The following is a 27,577-nucleotide window of genomic DNA, read 5'->3' on the forward strand; positions in this document are numbered from 1 at the left end:
AAGGAATGAGTGCCTGCAAAGAATACCATAGTTCACAAGAACACTAATCCGAAATGTTACAACCCATCGCAGTCTCCAATTGTCCATTCCACTGAAAGTCCTCAGTGAGCATATCCCCGTCAGCTTGCAGGACATTGCGTACTTACCGATTGCGTGTGCCTACTACGCAGATGTTGGTCCTCCATGACCTCGCCGCTAGGTCATCATTTTTTTGCCCTGATGCTTTTAACCTCCTGTTGCAATGAACGCAGTGCCTGACATACATATGTACTTGTGTCTTCCAAAGATTCAATTCTGTGTTTGGTCGCTTTCTTTCTCAATACCTTACTGCATTAAATCCACCTTATTTACCAAACCATCCAGCTTGGTATTAACCGAGTCAAAGCCAGTCTTATCTTGTCATGGATGATTGCCAAATCGGGAGAAGTGCTGTGTGAAGTGTTGCTCATCACCCATTTAGCATGCCCCCCCCCATTGATTATTTGCCCCAGATTTTGGCGTTTTGTTTTTACTTGGAGAGGCCCTCTTTGTGTGCAAACGGCAGCCGGGACTGGTGCTTATTATGCTTGCCCATGAATCTGGATCACCGACCAAAGAAAGAAACGGGCACTGCCGCTATCGACACTTGGAATCTTGGGTAAAGGTTGTATTCAGCCAGCCAGGACTGTCTGTACTGCAAATGATGTGCCTCCAGCCAAATGGGAGCTAGGGGCAGTTGTTAAGGTATCCTAAAGCAGCTATCCAGACATGCAGCCACAGTCAAGTAAATGATTAGGAGATTTCTATGTAGGGAGCGGGTTTACAGGATCAAGTAAATTCCAGGGACTTCCAGAAGGCAGACCCTCTCTGCAGCCACGTAGGGCACATTAAGCTGCCGTCGGCGCCCAAAATCCTGAAAAGCGGCCACACCATGTACAGACCACAGGGCTTTGTCCAGACTGCCAACCCTGGGCACACTCGCCCTCACAGAGTGCAGTGAATCTCTTGGATCTGCGCCGCCGGCTCCGCCATACGTCCCCAAAACAGTCAAAGCTGCAGATCACCACGGAAATCGACCCAGCTGAGCACTGTATCTTCAGCAGCACACTCCCATCTTTGTAGCTGTATCAAGCGGGTACACCCGCAGCACGGCCTCCTCTGCACTCGGCGCATAGCAGAGTTTAGATAACGGCGGCCAACCTGGTTGTGTGCTCTTGAGTGCACCCAGCTGCTTCTATTTATGCTCAAATGAGAACTGCTCATTAATCCATAAACCCTGGGTTGCTAAAGGGCTACTATGCTTCCTAAACTCCTCTGCAATGTCTGTGTACTTCTGATCAGAGTTTACTACACACATAGGCAGGTCCTAAATATCTACTAGTGGCATTACTTTGCCGTTCGTATTCTTCTACCCCTTGTCCCCCACCCCCTATGAGGAATATTCTTCACCTCTGCAGTGGACATTAAATTGTCTTGTAGACCTTGCCTTTAAACTTGGGGAGGTTGTAAGTTAGGAGAAAGCAAGCACAGTGAAGCGTTTAAAATACACATGTTCAAAATAAGAGTAAACTGGTGTCACTTCCTCAAGTGTTTCACTGAGCACTTTTCCGCAAGTGTGCTTTCTTGTGCCGATTCTTTACCAATTGTAGAATGTATTACTTTAATCTGTCACCTGCGATTAAGTAATTGATTATGACATTTATGCAGCTGCCCGTTGCCTCAAGTGTTGTGTAGCACCTCACCCCCCTCTACCAGTGCAGTACACAACTCCCAACTTAAGAGACTCATATAGCACAATACCTTTCCGTCCATCTCTTTGCAAAGAGCTGCACGCATTTGTCTCACTAGGTTAGCTTTGGAAATGCTGTCATGCTTTAAGAACTAGTCAGCCTATCTGTGGAGCGGTGGCCCCCAGACTTGGTGGACGTTGTGGAAAAATGTCGGTTTCATTTGTTTAAAAGCGGCATAAATACTGTATGAAGTAGTGTCGACCCTTCATATTAGTGGGGCAGCTGAATTGCTGCCATTCGCTTGTTCTGTTAGTTAGCAAGAAGGGAGCTTCCTAGTTCTCTCCCTAGTCTCGAGTTTTTCGTAGAAAACCTGTGCCACTGCCCCTAAAATAGAAGCTACATGGTACTGCTCAAAGTGGCACTGCCTAAAGTTAATTTGGATACTAACACTCCAGGAGGCGGAAAAGAACACATTAACTCGACATCTCCCAATGAACCTACAAAAGGTCAACATGACAATAGAATACCTGATAAAGTGCCCAAACAAAGGTTTTAGATCAACCTTTTTAAGAGTCAGGCTAAACCTGCTAAAAACTAATGAGATCCAAGCAATTAGAGGAATTTCATCTACGAACACTTTGTTTTTGCAGGAGAGAAGACACAGTTGTACTAGTACGACACTCTTGTTATGTAAAGGAACAACCTTAAAGAAACAGACCCACATGGGTCACTTATGTAAAGGCGCAACCACCCTTGACGAAATACACTAGTGGAACCACCTGATCAGTGGCAAATCAACAAAAACAGTAATCGCAGTTGCATACTTTTTTCAAAGCCTATGCCTAGAGACTGTGGCCACTGACTATACAGATGACGTAGTAGGACAATAGGCTGGAAGTGGAGCCAGGACTCCATTATCGGGACTAAACCGGAAATGTTATCCATTGTAAGAAGGCAGCCATAATAAACCAGATCTTGCAAAAATTGGAGTATCCAATTAAGTCAAGAATAAAAAAATAAAGGTAATTTATGTGTGACAAAAAACATGATCACAACTTCGGGGTGGACATTTCATTCGACTAGTTTCTACTGCATCCAGTTTGTATTTGTTTTTTAGTCGAATATTGCTTTTTATTTATATAAGGTATCAAAGTAAGGAGGAAAGCTGACACAAATCATACAAACGTGCGAGTAGGCGTTAAGCTGCAGTTTGTTGATGGTGATTGGTCGGTAAAACAAAAATGAATCCCAACATATGATTGAGATACATGGCCACAAGGAATAGCAATGGAAACTAAAAACAATCTCTAGCAGCAAGGAATATCCATTATACAAAACCAGAATGTTAAATATCCTGAGCTGTGAGGAAGGTGCTGGCTGTACATTCACCCGGCTTACTTCAAACGTGTGGTACCGGGCAACAGAGAGTTGGGCGATGACTGCAAACCAGGTCATAGTGTCACACAGTCTCTCGTTGCGTTCTTACGATGGCTGGCTAAAGGCAATTCCTCTTCTCTGGACTAGGATGCGAGAATGCTGCCGACTTACTACTTCACGCCCTTGTCTTGATGCTCTCACAAGGGTGACCATGTCTGAATTTTCCATTTGAAGTCCCCAAACAGAACATGGAAAGGAGGGATTCTTCAGGATACCGATGGTGACCTGCTGTAGCCTCCTCACCTTTCATAAATCTATTCAGCATCCAGAGTAGAACGTCATCATTTCTGCAGGTGTGGAGGACACCAAGGAAGAAGGTGCTTGAGCATCACAATTCTGTCACAGATTGGTTTGCAGACAAATGGACAAGAACCTTCAACACATGAATCTGTGTGTTTTCATTTCAATGAACCAACCAACGAAGGAAGCTGGGGGCCCAATTCAGCATAAATCTGGTGTTCATTCTCAATAGACCGTTTCCTTAACACCTTAAGTGCAGCCAAGTTGAGAGCAGACATCATTGTCTGTTCATATTTCTCCAATATCGACCTTTTAATGCCCCCGATTTCTTGTGTTCCTGCTTAAGTTAAGTGCACGTGATGTCTGGTCTTTAAGTGCAGTGGAGAGATTTGAGAAGATTGTTTCAGTGATGAAAAGGCCACTTAATTCCGAATTGGATCTTGATGTACTGAAAAGGTGTCATTGTTGCGAAGTAGCCACCAGAGCTTGTTCCAAACTGAACCATTCATGTGTGCTTTCAAGCAGCTCTGTCACCTTGTGCTGAAAGTTCAAAAGAATAACCAAGTTCCTTGTAGTCCAAAAGGATAACCCCCTTTCTCTTGGTGTTGCAATACACCCCAAGGAAAATTAGTATTTTCCACATTCAATATTTTCAAAGTACTACAAATGAAATTCAAAATCTTAAGGGCATGAATCTTTCTTGGGATTCTCTTCCACAACTTGGGTGCGGGTCCCAAACTCGCACAGCACCTGGTATACTCCTCTGCCAGGTGCAGATCGCGGACTCGCTCTTCACCTTGTATACTCTCGTGCCAGGACCTTTGTACAACACAAATCTTTATGGGTGCGAATCCCAGATCTGCTCTTCACCTGGTATACTTCCGTGCCATGACTGTTACAACACTCTTTCACTCAGTACAAGGGGCTAGGGGTCTTCCCCCAAGTTCTTCTCATCACTGATGTATTTATATCTCCCTAAATACTTGGATTACATAAACTATTTTGTGATGTAAGCCGTAGGGAATTTGCATTCCGTTGCCATTAGGGAATGCCTTCTCCGGCTCCCTGTGGGGGCCCCGGGAGGGAGCCGGAGGAGGTATTCTCACCAGTTTTTAGGGCGGCTCCCATGGCTTTTCCCACTCCGTTCGGGTCCGTCTCTGCTGCCGCTACCTCTTTCTCCGCGGTGCCCTTCTGTGACTGGTGGCGGCCTGCATATCGGTCCGGCTTCCCGTTTGCCTTGCGTCTTGCTTTGGGGTGTCTCCAGCCTGCAGGGATGATTTTCCGATCCAGACGCTGCCTCCCTCATTCTCTATGCCGCTCCTGTGCCTCCCTCGCTGCCTTCTGGATTCCAAGCCCGAGCTGGGAAATCTTCTCCACGGTTCTCCCGCATCTTTGTTCGCTTGTAAACCTGACCGCTTGGCTTCCCCGGCAGTGGCTAGCCGGTTGGGTCTCTGCATTGCTCAACTGTTCCATCTTTGAACTCCCACTCTGAAGGAGGGAGTTGTTGAGAGCCAATTGAATTTCTCCAACTGCTAGACTGCCCGTTTCGCTTCAGTCGAGCAATCTTCATTCTGGTTGCCCTCTTCCTCTAGTCAGTTTTTGTCATTAGATTGGCTTCAGAATTTTGAAGGATAGTCTGCAGGCTTTGCAGGTTGTTGAAGGAGATTGTCACAATATGCCATCAAGGGACAGGGGGATAGCATGTCTCATCTGATAATGCCCCCCCCCCCAACCTCTGAGGGCACTTCCCCTCATGTGAGCGAGCCTCTCTAGCATATCCACCCGCCAGGGTCCGGCTCGGCCTAAGGTAGCGGCTGCCGACCCATGACCACATGAGGAGAGGCTACCTCTGGGAAAGGAGTGATGACCTCATCAGATTCATCAGTGTCGAATGATGGCTTTTGGTTTCTATTGGTATTTTTCTTAACATAGCTCTTCCATGGATCAGTGTCAGAAACGGCATATGCCACAAGTGGATCCAGTAGTAACCTTTTTCAACCAGTCCTCTGCGTTTCAACTAAGACTGGGGTACATGTCATCAGCCCTACAGATATGGGGTGTACCGGCCACGTTTACACTCTAAAAATGGTTTTCTGTCATTTCATCGCCTGTCTTTTCTTTTTTCACAGCATTTTTTGCTGCAAAAAATCTATTTTTTTTCGTTTTTGTTGGGGGGTGGGGAAGTTACCTCCTCCAAATCCCCATTCCCACCTATTTACAATCTAGTCCCTACACCACCCTACACCTTATATCCCTTTACTCACCCCCCCATATTTTTCGATGGGTTTTTGCATTCGAAATCAGCAGCAAAAAATGCTGCGATGAATGGACGTCATACCCTACAAATAAGCAAATACTCCCAAAAAAAAATTAAATGGGGAGTAGAAATGCTCCCAATAAACAATAGGAAACAGACACCTACAACTTTGTGCTCCTGCTTTCACCCACAGAGCTCCATGGATATGTTTGGACCAGTAGTGCACATAGTACCACAGGAAGAAACTACTATTACTGCCTGATTGGAAGAAGTAAACCTGCATCGGTTAATGTGTATGAATAACTTGGCGCAAAGAAATAATTTTTGAAAAAACATTTGTTTTCCAGTTACAACATTTTTACTTGCTTATAAAATACTCACATTGGGAATTGGTCTTACATTTTTACTCTAAAAAATAATTTTACTCCCAACTTTGAATAATAGGGAGTACAATACTCCCAATTCTAAATCCTATCGGGAGCACTGTATGTCATATTTTAACCTATCCAGTTAACCACTTCCTGTACCCACGCACCAGTGTTTGCACGTTTGGCAGTACAGAACAATTCATCAAACGTTTGCCTCCGAAGTATAATAAAGCTGTGGCCTCTTGCCAGAAATGCCTGTATGTGAGAACTCTGGGGATCGCTGAATCGTACGCAGTGATTGATTGCAGAATTGTCCATATAGATAGCTCACGAATAAAGCACAGGTCCTGACGTGAGGGCAGAATGCACTTGACCCCCATCAAAGGCATACTTAGCCTTTCCCCCTTCAAAGGTCCATAAATTGACTCTAAAATGGGGTTATGGTATGGTAACAAGGGTTATAAAGCACAACATACACCATATCAAGGCATCACAACACTGAAAAGACTAACTTATTACTTTGAAACTGAAAGGAAACCGGGCATTAAGCCCTATAGAAGGTTATTCTAGCAATAGCACCTGGAGCGGGACCAATCCAGCCCGCTGCCAGGGGTGATATTGCTTTAAGCAGCCGGGGGCTGCGTCCCGATCTGCTATTAGTGTTTGTTGAAAAAGAAAACTTGCCTGTGGAGTTCATACGGGTTGCAGGAGAAACTACCAGAGCTATGGAAGGATGGCTCCAAATAAAACCTGTCTTCTGTTTTTGTGGTTTAGGCGGCACGACTAACAAGGGACCAGAAGAGGAGGGCGAGGAGCAGATGAGGGTGGGACTGGTGGAAGGTGGGTCTCTTTGGGGGGCGAAACATGCGGACTCGAGGAAAGGTGCCGTCCTCATGAGATTCGGCCCATGTTCGGACAACCTGTTTCACAAATGCCTACTCCCTAGGTGTTAATGGAGAATAGTACTTTCTGAAATAGATACATTATGAAAACGTGCGAGTTTCTGCCATTAGTCACATTTTGCTTTACCTCCTGCTGAAGCCCCATTGGCTGCATGCTGGTTCAATTCAAGAAAAAATATAACCCGTGCATCCGTCCATTTTGGACCCATTACATAGCAATAACTCATTCCTCTTTTTCCCCCCAGAAAAGTGTAACATGAGTCTTGCTTTGTTTGGCATAAAAAGGACGCAGATTTATTTTCACAATATCATAACCACCACTGCACACATTAGTGGAAATAATTCTGAAGATGCGGCGACTGCTCCGTGTACAAAAACCTGCTTCCCCCTTTCCTTCCAACAGTCCATCATAGGCCCAACTCTCCCAACCCTTTGCGCCTGAGCCTCGCCTGCCCATGCAGGTGTTCGGGGGCGGGGAGAGTGCCGTTTCCTTGGGGGAAGCTGAGCCCTTGTTGTTCCCCCCCAGACGCCCCTGCCGTGTTAGGCTCCCAAGGGGCGCTGGTCTGAGAAGAGCGAAGACCCTTCCAGCTTTCTCCTGGCTCATCCGGAGTCTGTCTCTTGTGTTTGGTTGCCCAAACACCGCCACGCCACAGGTGGGTTACCGCCCACCGTGGCTCCCCCCTGCTTCCTTCCCTCCATTTCTAGGATTTTTGTGCAGAGGTTCCAGTAGAATATCTCTAGCCCCAGTGGTGACAAATGTACCTCATCCTTAAGAAAATGCTCTGGGGATTTAAATTAATCAGGCCCTACCTGATCTGGCCAGGACCCCTGCCCCTGCTAAATTTTGCCATTGCACAGTTTAGCTTTGGTCTGGACCTCTCCACGGCTGCGTGATTATCTGCGCCCACCCCCTTCTGCCTTTGGAATTCTCTGACCAAATGATTTCTGTTCCCCCCAACTGACCTGCCAGCTCCTGTAGAGAGCACCTCATTTCCCGCTTTAGTGCCCCCCCTTCCCAGGCTTGTCAGGTCGTTACCTCCCAAGTGTATGACCCCAAATGAGTATCCTACTACCCAGACCTATCTCCTTTCCTCCGGGCTGCTGCTGGTGGGGAGAAGGCATGTCAATTTTATATTTTACCAGCCTGATATACCTCTTAAAACACCCAGCCTCCATCTACCATTCTGCTCGATTGCTCCTTCCCCCATGCCCATGGCTGTGGCTGTGGCTGACGTGACTGCACCAATCCGAACTGAGTGAGATCCGAATACCCCTTTGTCCCCCCGATTTCTTCAGCGCCAGTTCCATAACCGGTCTAAGTTGGAAGCGGCTTAGAGCTGACCCCCTGTGATGAATGAGCAGCGGAGCCTCCCCTCCCGAGGGAGGTCTCAGCCCGAGGAAGACTGCCACCGCCCTAACCGGGCCTACTGCACTGCCCATGATGGGTTGGAGGTTCCCCCTGCACCCCTTGCCTTCCTGGTCAGTTTTTGATCTCCTTACCCATAGCGCCAGCTGTTCCCCTGAACAATGCACATCTTAAAACTGCAAACAGCTTTTTTCAGGGTGTGCCTGCTCTGGGACCCTCCTGCCTCAGTCACCTTTCCATCCTGTTCCGCCTTAACCAGGGCGGGCCTGCTCCGGGACACTTCTGCCCTTGCCCCTTTCCATCTTGCTCCGCCTTAACCAGGGCGGGCCTGCTCCGGGACACTTCTGCCCCTGCCCCTTTCCATCTTGCTCCGCCTTAACCAGGGCGGGCCTGCTCGGGACACTTCTGCCCCTGCCCCTTTCCATCCTGCTCTGCCTTAACCAGGGCGGGCCTGCTCTGGGACACTTCTGCCCCTGGCCCTTTCCATCTTGCTCCGCCTTAACCAGGGCGAGCCTGCTCTGGGACCTTCTGTCCATGCCACCTTTCCAGCTTGTTCCTCATATTGCACCCGCCATAGGTTCCTCACCCCTTTTACTCGGCAAAAGCTCCCCAACCCCTTATCTTTGCTCCGCCTGCCCTTGCAGGAGTTACCCTGTTGGGAGAGTGCCGCTCCTGGCAGGTGCGGTTGAGCTGTATTCTTCTCTTGCTTTTCCAAAACCAACTTGCCTTTATTGCTCCCTTCCAGGCTTGTTATGGCCCTCCATCAACCTTTATCTAGCAAATGCTCCCCAACCCCTTATCCTTGCTCTGCCTGCGTTACCCCGTTTGTATAGCGCTGTTTCCGGCGGGAGGGTTTGAGCTGTATTCTTTTGATTGATGCTCCAAAACCCCTTCGCCGTCGCTGATCCTTGTCTCCCCCCCATCTATTTCTTTATCTTACCAAGGAAGGCTCCCTCCTGCCATGTTCCTTGTCATGTGAGTCCAATTCCTCCCAACCTCGGCTGGGCCCTTCCCTGCTTCTGTTCCTTTGGCAGGCTAAACTGCAGCGTTGGGCTTGCCGACCTGATGAACCACACTCCAACTTTGCCCCTGTAGCTTGGTCACCCTTGCCACCAGTCCCACAGACCTATCTCCTGACACCCCACCACCAGACCTAGCCATGACATTAAAGCGGGTCTGCGGTTCGAACCGCTGTGGTTAGGTTTGCAGGCCAGACACTTCGCCACTGCCCCATATAACATGGTGAAAATTTACAAATAAGTGAGGTGAAATGTCCCAGTTCGCTACTGTGAGTTTCGGGGGAAACATTTGTATTGGTTCTTGGAAGTTAAAATTGCCCACTTTTATGTCTCCACAACCGGCAATTGCCATTCGTCCCGTTTAATTTGGGTTGTTTATGCAAAGCCCATAACTTAATGTGCATATTCCCCTTTGGCATGCTACTTTCTGACGCAGTCACATCCCCTTGTCTTGATGCGTCCCTCCGCTTTCATTATTAGGACTTGACCCCAGCCGCAACTTCACACCGCTGTGTGCCCAACTGGGCACCGCAACCGTCCACCTTAACTTCACTTCACCCCAAGGATGGTTTACCCCCACTCTGGGTACAGCCACATCCCTTCACACCTGTCCCTGCCCCCTTACTTATTTGGGTGGTGCCGCTTTACTTCCACTGGTTTCGATTCAGCCCCTTCCATGTATGGGCGCCCCGCTCTGGTGTTACAACTGTGCCATAACCCTATACTTCCCCTAAAATCCAGAGCCCCCAGAGGCCGTGCTTGCATGTTCCCCGGACCACATATTTGACATGGACCACGCCCCTCTGCTGCTTTACTAGCCTTGTAGTTGCGCTTTTAACCTGAAGCCCCTAAGGAATCCCTATTGCAGAGCCTGCCCCTGCGTTAACATAACCAGGGCCATGTCATGAATACATTGTGCTTCCCTCATTACCAGGAACATTTCAGCAGATGGAAGCCCTGTACAACGTGAATCTGAAATGTTTGCTCTGCATGTGAGAAATTGACACCAATAAAACACACATGCGCTTTCACGCGTATTCTTATACCAAATCCAATCACTAACCAAGCAAACGAAAATGATGGATCCTTGCGCTTTACCACTGAGTTCCACCCCTGCTCAGCAGCCCGCCAGCCTTCTCTGCTCAAGTACCAGCCCCATACATAGAAATGCTGCTGCCGTTCAACCCAATACTTCCCCAGTGTGTAGAGAAACTCTTTATATTCCTTTCATCAACCTCCTTTTCCTATCCGACAGTAAATCCAGCCAACCCATCTCTCTCCGCCATACCCGCTTCCGAGACGGGCGCCTTGTCCTTCTGCCATACTATACCCTCTTACCCAGGTACCCTGCTTGTCGTCATTGGTGCCCTGCCATGCAGCCCTGGCACAACAAGGGGACACCCAACATGATTACCGTACCCTGTCCCCTACGTATGCCTGTGCAGGAGGTGCATTATACTTTGATCAGTGCTTACCTCTGTAATCCTATTCCCAGGCAACTATTGCTTCCCCTGGGCCTCATGCAGTGTCTCCATTACTCCTTCAGAGAAAACACAGGCCATTCCTAAAGCTGTGCACGTGTGTAAGCTACCCTGCCCCGATAAAATACTCCTGTGCACATAACAGCCGCGCTTCCGTCTCCTTGGGCGCCCCAAAGCACGACCCATAGACCACTTAAAACTGTGTTTCAAGACCGACCCTAGGCGAGATGGAGAAGTCTCCTAATGAACCGTGGTACCATGCAGCCTTAAACCGTTATGCTTACACAAATCTTTCATTATTCAAAACCTGCCTGCAACCGGCCCCCCCACGCCAAAGCATTCTTCTTAAAGGGTGTGTGCGCAAAGTTAACCTTCCACGGTACTATTTGTAATACAACTGCTTACTACTAAAGTACCCATTACATCCAGCTACCACACATAAGCCTCGCAGCTAACGTACCCAGACATCCGCAACAAAAGAAAGAAAAAATGCAGCATTCTCTAGCCGTTCCCGTGCCCGTACTGGGAAACCCCTTTAAATAATTAGTAGTACCGACCGGCAAGTGCCCTAATAATAATTTGGCATTTAAATAGCGCTACGAACCCTCCGGTATCTAAGGGCTGCATATTATTACCCACGGTATGTGGTGCTCATTTAATCGACCTCAGAAGGATGAAAGGCTGAGTTTGGCCCTGCCGGGATTCAAACCTGCGCCAGCAGGCTCTGCACGGATGCCAAAGCAGGCGTTCTACTCGCTGTGCTATCGGACCGGCTTTGTAACGTAACAGATGCCAGCGCCAGCTTCCAGTCTGTCTGCAAGATTATGGCAAGGTGCCTGCTTGCTTCACCGCCAAGCCCAGCTGGAGGACAGCGCAAGTGCGTTTACCCCCCAATATTAGCCCACCAAGCAGATGCCTCCTCCCGATGCCAGGATTCGCGGGTGCGGGGAGCCATCCTCTAACCCGTACCTTCCCCCTTTAAATCTGCCCTACCGTCATCGACTTTTCCCCTACACACACCAATCCGACGTGCGTGTTACTTCCCCTCACTCGCGCTCTGAAACGCCTGTATATGAGCACGGTATGAACAAAATATATCATATATTACTGTGACGGTACGAATACAAACGTCCCTCCGTCATACATGCTTCCCGGTCCATATTCTAATAATAAATTAGCATTTGGTTCAAAAGGGTCTTCAGTTTTAGTCCCTCTGTCACCTACACAACAGCTGCTCTAGGGATTCAACTTACATAGTTACTGCCCGCCCTGATAAACTGTGGGATAGACGGTGGTGCTTTGCAGAAATGGCCTTACTCCACGCGGCAGAATAAAAGGGGGAATAAGTGCGGGAAATTTAAACCCAGTGTAGGCAAATTATCCTGCGGCCGGGACCATACTCACTGTACCCTGTCCGGCCCGTCTACCTGTTATTTCCCCAATACACTTCCCACTCCGACTAATAATCATAATTAAATAATCCCGACTGCACCAGCTGTTTAGATCTTTCAGCCCAAGAAGCGACAGAAGGAACAGAGCGAAGTGCAGGCTCCGCACCACAGCCACTCTTCCCCGGCCCCCACTCGTCTCCGTTCACAACATTCCCCGCATTTACAGCGTTGCGACCACCTCTCCGCTCAGGGCGCTATGGAGGTTAAAGGAACAAACCTCTCTGCGTCCCACTTGTTACACATGTACTCAGGCAGATTTGCTGACCTGTGCGCCGAAATGCTTAGCCCAAAACGTATCAACCTATGCGTCCTGCGTAATTGCTATACCACATTACCGTCCAGGCGCTTCCCCCGCATGAGACCGGACCCCCCAGCCCCGTATTCAGTACCGTGTGCACCCTGATTGTCCATATTTCCCCTATTGCTTTTGGCGCCCCCTTGAGCCCATACCTTCTCTTATCCGTGACCCACTGCTCCTCTGGGCTGCACTCGATATCCTTCTTGCTGGAACACTGGAGCGCCGACATCACGAACGCTGCTACAGTAGGGGTTGGAACCGAATATGGCATGTGTCATATGCCAGTGACTGCATGTCACCACTACAAGTGACACGTGCCACTAGCAGGTGTCACATGCCATGACCCAAAAAAAGGTTTCACGTGTCACGGTAAATCTGTCTCTTCGTTTTTCAAATTATAATCCTCCTTTTTTAAAAATAAAAATATGAAACGCCAATTTTATTCCCTTTTTAAAAAAATAAAATTATAAGGCTCTAAGAAATATTCGAACTCATGACCTCCTATTATAGTGCACAGCTCCATTAACCACTGCACCATTATGTATCACGATATTGAAAGTTCAAATTCTACCTCTAATGTGAAGTCTTACATGGTTCAAAGCTGCTCATTTTCATATTTTAAGTTACATCTTAAAACAAACTGCATGTACAATTCTGAAAGTTTGTAGGATAGAAACAATTTACTGAAAGTTTTTGCATCTTGTGCTTTTCTTGCATAATACTAAATGTAAAAAACAGTTCAATCCAAAACCTGTTACTGTGTAATGCTTTAAATGTCAATCATGTATTGTGTACATGTTTTCCAAAACAGTATGCTCGCAATATTAAAGTGTGTGTGTTTGTACATTAATTCATGCGTTTCACACTTGGCTGTACAAACTGTGATACAGTACAACCATATCCTACTGATAATATGTATAACTTATATATCAGAGTATATACACGATCATGAAAACATAATTTACAAATGTTGCTAAATCTTCAGATTTAGGGCCCAATTCATAGAATCCAGCGCAGAAGCAGCACAAGCGCTGCACGCCGAGAAGGAGCATGTGCCATGCGTGCACCAGCTGTGGCACAAACCAGCATTTGCACGGCACGCGTATTCATGGATTTTCTGAGGCATCAGTAACCGTGGCGCAATGAACATCAAGTAGCGCCAGCAACGCCCCAACACATCCCCATGCGTAGGGAAAAGACAGTGAAATGCCCAATACAGCGCAACGCCCCGCACCATCCGTGACCCAGCACACATCCCCCCATTGTAATTGCATGAAAAATCAGAGCGTAACCCGCTTGCACCAGCCAAATTGTGTGAAAAGGCCCATGCGTACCCCGTCCGCACCCCAGCGAAATTGCGTACCCCGCTCGCACCTGCCAAATCACGTGGAAAGGCCTGCGTGTACCCTGTGATACATGCACAACTCCCCTGGAAGCAGACGCCTCCTCACGGGACAGCCAGACCCCAGCAGTGGACCATACCCCGCAGGCAGCCCATACCACATGGCCCCCCATCACCCGTGACCACACCCCGCAGGCAGCCTACACCAAATGGGATCTCCACCATCACCCGTGAACATACCCTGCAGGCAGCCCACACCACATGGCCAACCCATCACCTGTGACCACACCCTGCAGGCAGCCCACACCACATGGAACCCCCACCATCACCCACGACCATACCCCGCAGGCAGCCCACACCACATGGGACCCCCACCATCACCTGTGAACATACACCGCAGGCAGCCCACACCACATGGGCTCCCCCATCACCGCACCCTGCAGACAGCCCACACCACATGGGACCCCCACCATCACCCATGACCATACCCCGCAGGCAGTCCACACTACATGGAACCCACACCATCACTAGTGAACATACTCCGCAGGTAGCCCACACCACATGGGACAGCACCATCACCCATGAACATACCCCGCAGGCAGCCCACACCACACAGGCACCCCTTCACCCGTGACCATACCCTGCAGGCAGGCCCCGCCTCATGCCCCCACCTGTGATGGCAACCTGCAGGCAGGCCCCGCCTCATGTCCCCACCCCCCACCAGTGACGGCAACCGACAGGCAGGCCCCGCCTCATGTCCCCAACCCCCAACAGAGACGGCAACCTGCAGGCAGGCCCCGCCACATGTCCCCACCAGTGACAGCAACCTGCAGGCAGGCCCCGCCTCATGTCCCCACCCCCCACCAATGACGGCAACCTGCAGGCAGGCCCCGCCTCATGTCCCCAACCCCCACCAGTGACGGCAACCTGCAGGCAGGCCCTGCCACATGTCCCCGCCCCCCACCCCAAAACACATTGGACCAACATACATACAACCTCGCAGCACATGCAAACTAAAATGCCACCACACGCTGCATCCCCCTGGTGCACCTCAACACCCATCCATTAGTCAAAGTCCCTATGTTATGTGAATCTTAACATCACACATGCATGCATGTGCACACACATGAACAACATTGGTGAACAGCAGGGACACGCAAATGCGTCAAGGAGGAGTGAAACATGCACTAAACCATTGAGACCAGATACCACTTCGATTTCAATGTCAAAAAATTATATTAAAAAAACATGTATCTAAGTCACCCACAGTAAAAACAACAAATTAAACATGCATGAACCAAATGAAAAATCAAAATAAAGTGAAAACCAAAATCAATGTGATGTAAAAAATGAAAGAGTCAAAAATGTGGTCCTTGTCCATTAATGTATGTGCAAATGAAATCACATATCATGTGAAAACCATTCCAAATTAAAATCCAAATATTTACAAAGATCCAGGGTCCATGGTCCCAAAACATGTAGAAAAATCCTAAAAATACAATACAAAAATAACTATATACAAGATGCAGAGCAAAGTCCAGGAACTCCAAATAAAAAGAAAAAAACAAATGAAACCCACTCCCAAAGAACTATATACAAAGGCAGCAGGCTAGTCCATCTCCTCACCATGCTCTCTCATAGTCTCCACCAGGGCGTCATCGAACACTGCGTCCACTTCCAGTAGGCGGGCCTCGGCTTCGCCCTCGAGGGATTGCAGGGACTCCTTCATGCTCCTCTCAAACTCCCTGCGAGTCTCCTCGAGGACCTCCACCCGCCTCTCTGCCCGACGCAGTGAATTCCCCGCCCTGGCCATGGTGAGTTGCTTCTCCTGTGCCCGCTGCCGCTCTTACCCGTTTCGGCAGTCCAAACGCTCCAACACGGAAGACATCCTTGTCGTAAGGTCCACGTTTGTCTCCTGCCCGATGGCCGATACCTGCCCCTCTGATGATGAACGCCCCGAGTCCTGTTGCCTCCTTTCCTGAGACTGCTGCTGCCAAAATGCCTGGTGCCTGCGCCACAAGGACAGCCTCCGGGATGATGATACAACCCGGGGCTGTCATGCACGTGCCCTCCTTCTTGGTGCCTGCACTTCCTCCCTTGCCATAGCTCCTGTAGCTGCATTGACAACCTCTGCTGATCCTCCTTCGACTCCCGACTGTGGCAGGGATGTGATCTCCACCAGACTGGCCGCCGGGGTTGGGACAGGTACATAGGGGGCCCTGGTGGTATCTGGGCCGGAAGACGGCAGGGAGGAGGACTGGCGCACAGAGGAGGAAAAGGAAGAGGGGTTTGCAGCAGTGGCCAGCACATGTACCAGATTTGTGACTAGGAACTGAGCTAGCCAGTTAATGAGGCGATAGACCTCATCGTGATGATGTGCAACCCCCCGATTGGAAGCCTGCACATCATCACAAATGGTGCCTGTACGCCTCGCAATACCGGCTAGCAACGGCTAGCAACGGTTCCACCCTGTAACAAATTGATTCATCCACAGGTAGTGGAGGATCTGTTTGCGTGGATACATCCGCCACCTGCGGAGGGGTCCGGCCTGAGGCATGCCCGCAGGTGCATACTGGGGCAGTCGCAGTTCCAGGGACAAGATCAGTCACATGCCCCTACACGGTGACCTGCACTGCCTCCGGCCCCTGATCCTGGACTGCACCACTCACACCTACCTCATCACCCCTGCTGGGCCCCATGTGCTGGGCTGATATGGCCTCCTCCTCCTCCTCCTCCACCACCACCAACCTGGATAACTCCCCACTGTCTTCTGCATAGGATTGCCCCTGTGTGGGTTCATCTGTCCCTCCCACTGCTGAGGTGCACACGACCAACTTCACCCTCTTGGGCCTCCCCTCAGCAGCTGAGGCCATTGTCATGGACGCGGCACCAGTCTCCTCGCTCCCGGAAGATGACGGTACCTGGGAGGAGGACTGGGCCCTGCGTCTGTGCCTGGTGGAGGCATCTCTGCTGCGGTGCTCCACAGCGCCTTCTCCGCCCTCTTCTTCCATCGTCACTGTGGATAGGGAAACATAGAACACAAACATCAGGCTACTGAACATATGTGTGTATGTGTGTTTGTCACAATGCAAATGTACATCAGTGGTACTGTCAAAGGTCACAACCATCATAACCCTCCACTACACACAGGGAAGTGCCATTCAGACACATTCACAAACATTTCTATCATTCACAACAGACATTCATATCCATGGACAAGGCACTGACACAAGATCATAATTCTGTATTCAGCTCACACACATCATGGGACATACACATCTCATTCACACACATCACCTGACAGTCATGAGGCAGGCCATGGAGCTATCACGTCACAGTGCACTCAAGGGAAAATTGGCAGCGTGAGGCAATCACAAATCAAGAACTCAAGTAACATACGTGCGGAGTGTTGGGCAGTTACACACTCACTACTCAGACACACGCACATGTACACCATGCATGTCCATGATGATGACATAAGCACCTATGCGTCACACCTCTCACATGCCCCAGACCAGACACAGGTATGCAAACATGTGCGCATCGTTACATGCCGGTGCGCAACACAGACACCAGTGATGTGGGACACGCTTGAATGGACTCTCATGCAGCACTGTCAGGGACATGCACACAGACATCTGTACAGGAGGCATGCCAGACAGAAGGCCAAGGTGCACACTCCAGCCACATGTCAACATGCACATGCTCAATGGTGGACAAGAACACATGAACCATTCGACTCCAGAAGGAGCACCAACTCCAAGACCTGGGGGTACAGCACTGGGTAGGCCCCAGGACCCACATCTCGTCGGTGGTCAACCGGCCCCGGCACCTCACTCGATCATCACCAGCCTTAATGAGGCACCGGGCCTTGTTGTGGGTCCTGGACTTGAAGTCTTCCCAGCACTTGTGGACATGATGGTAGTGGCGGGGTGCCAGCCCCTCTACATTGATGGCACCCACTATGTCCCCCTAGATCTTCTTCCGTCCTTCATTGCCAACTTGTGATGGGCCGTGGAAGAGGGCATCATGATGCCCCAGGGCTTGCTCTACCAGGATGCCAACTTCCCTGGGTGAGAAGCTGACAGCCCTCTGGCTCTCTGCCAGGGGGTTGCCACTTGCCTCAGATGGTGTGGTGTCAGACAAGGCAACCCCTGAGGCAGGTGTGGGTGGGCAAGGTGGTCCTGGGGCTGGGCTGTGGAGCGATGGAATGGCAGTCAGGAGTCTTCAGGATCAGCAGAGGTGGTCACAATGACAGGATCACTGGCAATGGCTGATGAGCAGGCACCAAAATGCAGGGCATGTGGGCAGCAGGCACACAGAGTGGGCTGGCATCAGCAAATGTCTCGTAGGAGGCAGCTTGGGCAGTTGGAGGCAGGTAAATGGCCTTGTAGGCAGGAGCGTGGGTTTTCCATATTCTTTTGCGTGGCCAGCCGGAAACAGAGTGACTCCGCACATGCGTAAACAGCACGTTAGTGTGTAATCAGAGGAAAGGCCCTAAGCGCGTAAGTTACGTGACATGCGCTGGACGTTGAGCGTTGTCATTCAGTATCGGGTTAAAGGTCTGGGTAGGACATCAGCGCACTGTATATGCTTTTCGTGGGGCGGATGCGTAAACTTCATATTTTTGTGGGTTCACACGCAAATAGTTCACTACTGTGGCAGTGCATACTTCTTGTTTTGGCGCAGGAGTTGCCTACGCACAGACACACGTGTGATTTTTTTCATTCTACGAGACAGACAGTGAGTCGTGCAGACATTTTTCCCACTGTGGTTGTCCCTGTGGGACGCGTACACCATTTTCGAGGTCATAGTAGCCTATGTGTTCCTCGCGTACACATTTTTTGTGTTGCTGTGTGACACAGTGTACTGCAGGCTGTTTTTTACTCAAGGTGGGCTACCGAGGGGTCACGTACACGTTGATTTTTGTTTTTCGGGTGCCTGAGCATTGCGCAACCTGTTATTTTTTCACCAGGGGTCACATAGAGCTTTTCTGGAGCACAGTGGTACGTTTTCCATCACGTACCCTGGCCCCTCACTCCAATTTCCCAGGACATTTGTTGGCTGCACCTCCCATTGCGCTAGTCCATCAGTGCCATGACTGGGAGGGCAACAAGTGGGAAGGGAGGCAAAGGTGGGCGACTTGCTAGAGGTGGCCAAGGTGGGCGACGTGGCCAGGGTGGCCAAGGTGGGCGACGTGGCCAGGGTGGCCAAGGTGGTCCACGTGGGCAAGGTGTGCAGGACCATGCAGGGAGAACTATGCCCCACACCCAACCGGGCCAGGGAGATGCAGCAGCTGCTGACATACCCAGCACCCGTGGTCCTGGACAAGCAGTGCCATCTGCTGTCCAGAGTGTGGAAACTGCAGGGGCAGCTGCTGCTATCACTACCCAGGCTCAGGGTCAGCCAGCCCGGACGGTAGTGGTCCCGGCACAGGGACAGGGTGACTCAATGGCCGATTTCCATGTCCCGAAGGCCAAGACACGTGCGGTGCAAGTTCCAGGCACTGGCACCCGGGGATCTGGAGCAGCGGTGTCATCTGCTGTTCACACCGGCCAGGGTCTTGAAGCTGCAAGGGCAGCTGTAGCAACCGGCACCCTGTCTCAGGGTCACCCAGCCAGGATTGGTCCTGGCCCAGTGTGACTCAGGGGCCAAGTCCCTTGTCACTAAGGCCAAGCACGTGTGGCGTGAGTCCTGGCAACAGCACCCAGCTACTGATACCTGCAAGCTGACCTTCTGCAGTTACATTGGTAGCTGATTCCATAGGCCAGTCCACCTGTACTCCAGCCCCTACTGACCAGAGCAGTACATGCCACTCAGGGTCGGCACCACCTCACAAGAAGCAGAAGCATGCTCCAGCAGTACAGGCTAAGACCCCAGACACGGCACAGGAGTCCCACACATCGAGAATGAGGAGTTTCTGTGATGAGGAACTGAAGATACTCGTGGACTACATGTTGGAACATGGCCGTGACATGCTGGTGCAGGCAGGGAGCACACATACACCTGCTCAGCGTATGACCCCCTGGCAGTGCCTCGCTGACTGTATTAGCGTCTTGGGCTATGAGAGGCGCACAGCTGGTGATGTTGTGAAGCATTGGAATGACTTCCAACACCGAGCAAAAGACAAGCTGGCTTCAAAGTTTGCCTCTACTCTGGTGACTGACAGTGGGTCACCACCAGAGGACGATGAACTCACTGGACATGAGGAGATCACTAGTGATTTCATTGGAGTGGAGCAGATCCAAGGCGTGGGAGACCTGCCAATGTATGAGGGAATGTCCGGTGAGTGGTGATGCGTGTGTGTACAGGCCATGTGTATGTTGCTTGGGTGATGTGTTATGTCTGCCAGTTCAGGCTACATTGTAATGACTGCCATGTGTGACCCATGTGATGTTGGACTGATACGTGCTTGTTATCATGCAGACTGCATACAAACCATATGCTGCACACAGAGGCAATCCTCATCACCACACCTGCTCCCTCCTTCCATGACACTCTCTGTCCAGCCTTTCTTGGCCCTATTCTTGCTCCAACCTGTGGTCGCGGATAGCCTGTGATGATCTTCCACTCAACAGTCGCCTTCTATCATCACATGACTGACGTCTCTGTGAGGTCACCCTGCAAGTTGCTCATCCTCACAGGCATTCTTCCTTTCCTCTCCATCCCCCAGCAGCTCACTGTCTCCAGAGGAATGGTAATTCCTATGATGGACTACTGCAACAGGCTTTACCAGGATTTCTATGATTCTACACTCTTCCCTCTGCAACTCTGGCAGTCCTGGACTGTGTGAAAAGTCCTTTAGGCTTGGTGCAAGGTATCTCCCTAGGACTGTGATGATGGCACAGGCTCACAGTGGCTATGACTGTTCATTCCTGAACCCTGTGCATTCTTAGCAAGTCCCTATGGGTCCTGGGCCAGCAATTCCTTCAACTCCACCTCCAGTATTTACTTCCTTCTCATGGTCTTTGATCATCCCTTTCTTACTCCCTCAGGGTCAGTTGCTCCGCATGGAAATTAGTTTGTGGTTCACATCTGTGTTGAGCTGGGGCCTCCCTCTGGTACAGCCTCCCTGCCTCTATGTAACTGGAGGTGTAGCTTCTCCGGGTCTGCAGGCACCTCTGATGCTTCCTCATGTGTTGTGCTTTCTGTCCTCCTCTCCCCTGTTGTAGTCCCAGGTGACTGAGAGAATGCACTTGCCACCTGCCCACACTGTCTGCTACGACACGGTACTCTGAGCAACCATTTTAACCCATGCACTGCCTCCCAGCCACCCCCGCCCTTGGGGGTGGGGTTTACTGTATCCCTACAACCCACTACCAACACTTTACACATGATGACGGCACTTACCCTTACACTGCCATCAGGCCACAACATTGCATTACTGGATCTGTGCTTTTATTCATAGTTGTTTTTATTCATACCCATTTAATGCACTGCACCCACACACTTCTAAACCCTGTTGCCCCCTTCAATATGCCTATTCACTTGCGTGAAGTCAATGTGACCTAGCATTATTGAATCCGTATGCCTGCCCTCACTGTATTACAACACCCTAGCGCTGTTGCACCCTGTGACACATGTGGGTTTTCTAATAGTGAATTCCATGAAATGTCATCTGACATGCATTGTACATGGCTCATGGTCAGGAGTATTCAACTTCCATCTGAGGCAAGTTGACAATTCTGGCATGGCTATACTATGTGCCATCTATGTATTGGCATCAGTCATGTTTGTGGAAGGACAGGCAGCTACTGAGACTCTTTTCATGGGTCAGATGACCTTGTAGACGGGAGGCAGTGCCGGGCTTACCTATGCAACGGGAGAAGAGAGCTTCAAGTGAGAAGAGAGGAGAAAATGATCAGTCCAGGAGAGAGAAGTAGTGAGAGGGATAGATAGCGGAATGTCAGTTGAGAAGAGAGCATCCAGGGTGTGGCCAGCGCTGTGCGTTGGGCCAGACGGTAAGATGGAAAGAAAGGGAGAGTCGCAAAGGTTGCATAAAGGTCTTAAGGAATCAGGTGAGTCGAGATGGATGTTGGGATCACCCAGTAGGAGGAGATGAGAAGAGGAGGAAAGGAGAGAGGAGGCCAGGTCAGCCCATTACGAAAGGAAGAGGGAGGGCTGACCAGGTGGCTGATAGAAGGTGGACAGCAGCAGTGAAGAGCTTGGAGAGAGGGACAGCCTGCAGATCAGGCACTCAAAGGATGAGTAGGCCTGAGTGGGAATGACAGACACAGGGATACACTCAGGGAAGATCAATGCTACTCCCCCACCTGGTCTGTATGGTCTAGGAAGAGAGAGTATTGTGTAGCCTTCTGGGAGAAGTGTGTCAAAGCTTGTGACAGAGCAATCCTTGAACCAGGTTTCAGTGATGGCAAGAACATCACAATCCAGGAGTTCAAGGAGGTTGCAGATGTCAGAGGAGTGTTTGACAGCTGAGCGAGTGCTTACCATGGCAATGTGGAGCAGCTTGCAATCAGTGAAAGACTTATGGGGGGATCAGGGGACAGTGGGCCCTCCTAAGTAACGATAGTACCTGAGGGACAGAGGTAGAAGGGGGCAGAGGAGCCAAGGCCGGTAAGGGAGACGGGACCATAATGGGTGAGGAGGGAGCCGGTGGGGGAGGCACCACAGGGGGCAAGGGAGCCCCAGATACAGTGTTAGTGGGTGACTGGTTCACCCAAGAGGAGAAGGCAGATGGGATTGTCAATGTGTGGGGTGGTGGCAAGAAAGCCATGGCGAGGGTAGAATGGTGGTTAGGAGGTGGCAAGGGAGCCAAGGTGGGCACAGCTGGCATGGGAGCCAGGGCAGCTAAAGGAGCTGGTGCAAAAGGTGGAGGGAAGTTGATAAGGCGGGGGAGGAGCCTATGAAAGAGTAGAAGATTGGTTTGAGGACCCTGGACCATGATGGTACCATTGCAGTAGACATGATGATGTCCCTGGAGGTGGAGAGGGCAAGAATGACCTTGCAGCGGGTGCCACCATTGATGGGCAAAGAAGAGAAAGGAGAGAGAAGAGCAATCATATGGAGAGTCCATAGGACGGGTGAGGGAACGACAGAGTATGTCTATGAGAGTCTCTCTGGCAGAGGAAATGACATAGGTGCCTGTAATTGGAAGGCCTGGGTTAGAGCTCAGTATGTCTTTCTTGAGGTTCTTCCTGACAGACTTAGTAAGGGGTGAAGGATAAGAGATAAAGAAGCAGTTTGAGAAGATAGGAGAGATAGATAGCGCCGTAGCAAACTGCAGAGAGTGAGGTACACTTAACCAGGCTGAGGCCACAGAGGCCCAGCGAGAGCAGAAGGTAGAGGGGGGGAGGCAGGGAACAAGACTGGGAGAAAAACAATGGGAGCTGGGGGAGGTAATATGCACAGAAAAACAGTGAACACGCAGAGGAAGGGGACGTAGTGGGTGTATGGCTGAGGGGAATAACAGCACAGAGGGACAATGGGACTGAGGAAGGGTGAGGGAACCGGTAGCAGACTAGACAGAGTACAGAGGGGTGGATTTGTTAACACATTCTCATGAAAAGCAGGTTATGCACACAGCTAAAAACAAATGTAAACAGGAGCAGGACAATCAAGATGGGCACACACCTGAAAACGAATTGAAAAAGCAGCAGGACAATCAAAGTGATAAATATTTTAGAGGAGTCATCGATCTGACCATGCTAACCAGAGCTTTTGCCTCAACTTCCACTGCCTCCGATGTCGACGCCCGAAGACCTGGATAACCCAGCAGGTAGTCCATGGGGTTGCCAGCCACTGCATCGAAATGGACAGTTACCATGTAATCTGACAGTTGCAATCAAGTGCTCTAATGGGAGTGGTGTGCGAAGAAATGACCCTTGGAAAATTGGCAGTAGGGGTTTTGGGTCCATCACGATCATGTTAGGATGATGAAAAATGTAAAGGTGGACATGACGACACCACAACAGACCAAGGAACACCGCACACTCTATTTGTGAATGTCGCATTTCTGTTCGTATCAATGCTTTGGGAGCCCCCACTCTCTGCACCCCCTATTCCAGGGTAAAGGGCCTTCCTTCTTTCCTTATGTGGCTCCTGAAATGCCTGGCCTGTTTAATATACCAGGGACCCCAGGCTCCATCTAGCCCATGTGTCTCTGGAAATATTGTTTTTAACTAAACCCTGTCATGCTTTTCTTCTATTCTTTGTCCCACTGCTGAGATCCCACATAGTAACATGTAAAATGTGACTTGGAAGCAATGGGCCTCACAAAATGAACAACTTATCAAAATGCAACACATCACACACATCTATGACCTACAGAAGGACAAACATATGATACATAGATTTTAAGAGAAAGCTATATTTCACATGGGCCTGCAGTATAAGAATATTGTTACTCTCTTGCCAACATGGACTAGGGGAAAAGCCATATAATTGCTGCCATTTCTTCCATAAAGCTGTGGCCCTGAGGGCAGTTGTCTATTTCATGCATGCCTTTGAAGGACAATAGAGGTCGTGTAGAGTGTGAGACATATGAGCCACAGCGACATTCAGAGGGACCAGTCTGTTGGGAAGTGTCTGGATTTTCCTCAGGCTGAGGCTTAAGGAAAGTAGACATTAAGGTGAAGTAGTCCCTCCATGAAGCCTATCTCTTGACATTGACCGGGGCCCGCAGCACCGACCTGGTAGTGATGAACTTGCACATGAAATCAATAAGCGAATTGCAAGGTCCTCTCCTTTACTTATGTAACATTAAAAAACGAAAGTACTGGCTTAGAAACCCTAAACTGTGCTTCATATGAGACTGCAGGATGTGGTTTCTAATCATATTTAGAAGCAAAGCAAGAATATGTCCTGTCAGACACTACAGTCATGTTTGTGTGCCAGAATATGCATGTCAGACCATCACATGGGCTGTGTAGCCTCTCGCACACCACCTGTGCTGAATTTACACACATGATCATCTTATCTATACCATTTATCCCTCTTTATCCAAAGTTGCCACTGAGATCAGCTGGAAATTCAGCAGTCGAGGTGTACAGGACACAGCTTAGCCCCAGTCAGACCAGCATGTGCTGTTGAGTGCTGTGTTCAGCAGTGTGTTACTTACTTCAACCCAGTGTTGCCACAAACAAAGGGACTGTCTGAGGCACAGCTGAAGATCTTTGCAGACGTAGAAAGAAAATCCTGCTCAAATACGAGAGTGCAGGTGTCCGCCTCCTTTTGCTAGAGACTCCCACGATTTTAGGGACACTTGGCAGCTCTGTTGACAGGCACCGCAAAGTACAAGCTAAGTACTGTTGGCTGTTCGTGACACTATCCCGGACTAACGTTTCTGATTGCCTACGCATTTCAGATGTATTGAATCCGGATCGGCACTCGTGGCGTGCTGTTTATTTCAGCCCTGGAGGACATCTTTGCTGGAGACACTCCATTCAGGAAGTAGGAGGTGACTTTTGTACTTGCACGTAGGGCTCATAGTGGAGTCCATTGAAAACTGTGTGGCCGCATTGCCATTTATATTAGGAGCCCATTTGAAAACTGTGTGCCCGCAATCATATCCATACTTGGAGCCCATTGAAATCTGTATAGCCTTAGGATGGGTTAAAACTGAGAATTAATTTTCTTATTTTTTTGAAGTCATATATCTAAAACCCCTTATTTATTTATTTATTTATTTCCTAGGGTGTGTGTTTGGGAGGTTGGCCCCGCCCTTGGTTTTGTGCAACGATCCGCCTCCTCCAATAAATACCGGCACCTTGGCGCACCCGCGCCGCGCACCACAAAGTACAAGCTAAGTACTGTTGGCTGTTTGCGGTTCTCGGTGCGAGGTGCCTATCCCCAAGCCTATGTGATTATTGATTTGGGATCTCTGTAATAGATTGGAACGCTCCGAGCAAGTTCCGTCAGGCCCATCGTTCCCTCTTTGCCTCGGAGCAGAGTGGAGCGGTGGGAGAGGTGTATTTCGTCCATCCTTTAATTTTTCTTGACTTGCGCGGGTGAGGGTGCATGTGGTTTCATGGTCATGTCTTTGACGGCAGGCATGCCAAAGGGCATCTGTCCGCTTAGCGCACCGTGTGTGGCAAGTCAGACGAGTAATAATGTCATAAACTGTCATTTAAGTAATACATCCACGCCAAAGGTTTTGCGAAAGGCAAATAAGGTGAAAACCGTCTTAAGTCATGGGACGGATATTAGAAAATTCTGCAAAGATCCATTACCGCCAAGGATCCAACCGCCCTTGGCCGGGGGGGGGGGGGCGGGTGTAGGTACTCAGCCAATTACTATTAATGACTCCAATGTAAATGTGATTGATGCCTTGTCTAGGAGAAATGGTAATCATGGTAAACCACAACAGCAGGAAACAAATGTAAGTAAAAAAAACATCACATTGGGCACAGTCCCGAGGACCATAATGGCAAATCTGAATATTTCAATAACGGACACTAGTTTGCTGAATTCGGTGCAATGTACAGCCGTTGATAATGCCTCTAAAGTGGTAGTGGATGGTGGTGAAAAAGATGATGCCATAATTGATTAGAACTTGCTTAATTCTGGGTTTTCTGCACAATTGCTCACAGATAATTTATCGAAAACACCTGATATGTTTTCTACTATTGGTTCTGGTTATTCGAGTGTAAATGTGTCATATTGTGCTCCAACTCCGAGGAAATGTGTTACTCCATATGTGTGTGTAGATGAGGAGGCACCAAGCTGTGGGGAGGTAGGGCAGGAACCAACAGTACCCAATGATGTGGAACCATTGCAGAAAATAGAAATAGGCAACCAGGTCCCAAATAGTGTTGTACTCATGGAAATTGTGCTAAAAGCTACTCAATTTTCATTTGCTGTGCTGTTTAAATTATATGATACCTAGGCTGAAAAGGTCCGTAAGCAAGCCCTTCAAATTGAGCATTTGCTTTTATGGCAAAAGAAAGCTATGCACAAATTGAAATTGAAAAGTGATAATCCAAGTATAACGCGCCCTGATCTAACTACATGTTCAATAGCAGGGAACATGGGTGTTGGGGCGGGATACAAACTTATCCCACAAATGGATTGTATTATAGGTGAGGTGTTGGAATGTAATGTGCCTGACAAAATAGCTACGCAGGAGGGTAAGTGTACAGAGAATGAAGTTGTAGGGAGGCGATTCGCTAGTGACACTGTGATGAAGGAAGACAAAGTTGCCTATACAGTCTTCACCAAACAGGCAAAAAGTGGTACAAAGCAGAGTAACCATATGAGTAAAAAGCTACCAAAGAATCAACCAATGCCAGCAAATAAGAAGGGGGCTAAAATACGAACATTTATCAAAACGTTAAGCATTCCAACTAACAATACAATCACAACTGCTCAAGCTATTGCAAAAAAATATCACATGCGTACTTACTCAAACGTTGATCGAACGGGAAGTGGTTAATTGCAACCAGTACTAGCACATGCCCCCCTTGATGCTCTGGTTGATGAGGTAACAGATCAGAATCTCCGGACTGGGTCCAAGAGGGATAAAGCTCCAGTTGAGAAATCCTCTAATTCTGGGGAAGTGAGAACCACTGTGCCGGGCCTCAATATAAGAGATTTCCATCGCCAGGAGATAAGAAAGGCGGTAGATGCCTACATGAGTAGCAATTTGGTGGTTAACATGGTTAAGCCGGAGCCTATGCCCTCATGTAAAAAGATTAAAAGTGTTAGTTTTAAAGAACAAAGGGTGGAAACAAATTTTGTCCCACCCAT

General features: G+C 49.4%; 1 protein-coding gene across 1 annotated transcript in view; it reads left to right on the forward strand.

Annotated features, from left to right (window-relative positions):
* GNA12 (G protein subunit alpha 12) overlaps positions 1-27,577 on the forward strand; it is a 424,323-nt gene that overhangs the window by 222,866 nt on the left and 173,880 nt on the right. The window lies entirely within an intron of this gene.

The sequence above is a fragment of the Ambystoma mexicanum genome, chromosome 2q (genome assembly GCF_040938575.1).
Source record: "Ambystoma mexicanum isolate Mex_15411 chromosome 2q, UKY_AmexF1_1, whole genome shotgun sequence".
Lineage (NCBI taxonomy): Eukaryota > Metazoa > Chordata > Amphibia > Caudata > Ambystomatidae > Ambystoma > Ambystoma mexicanum.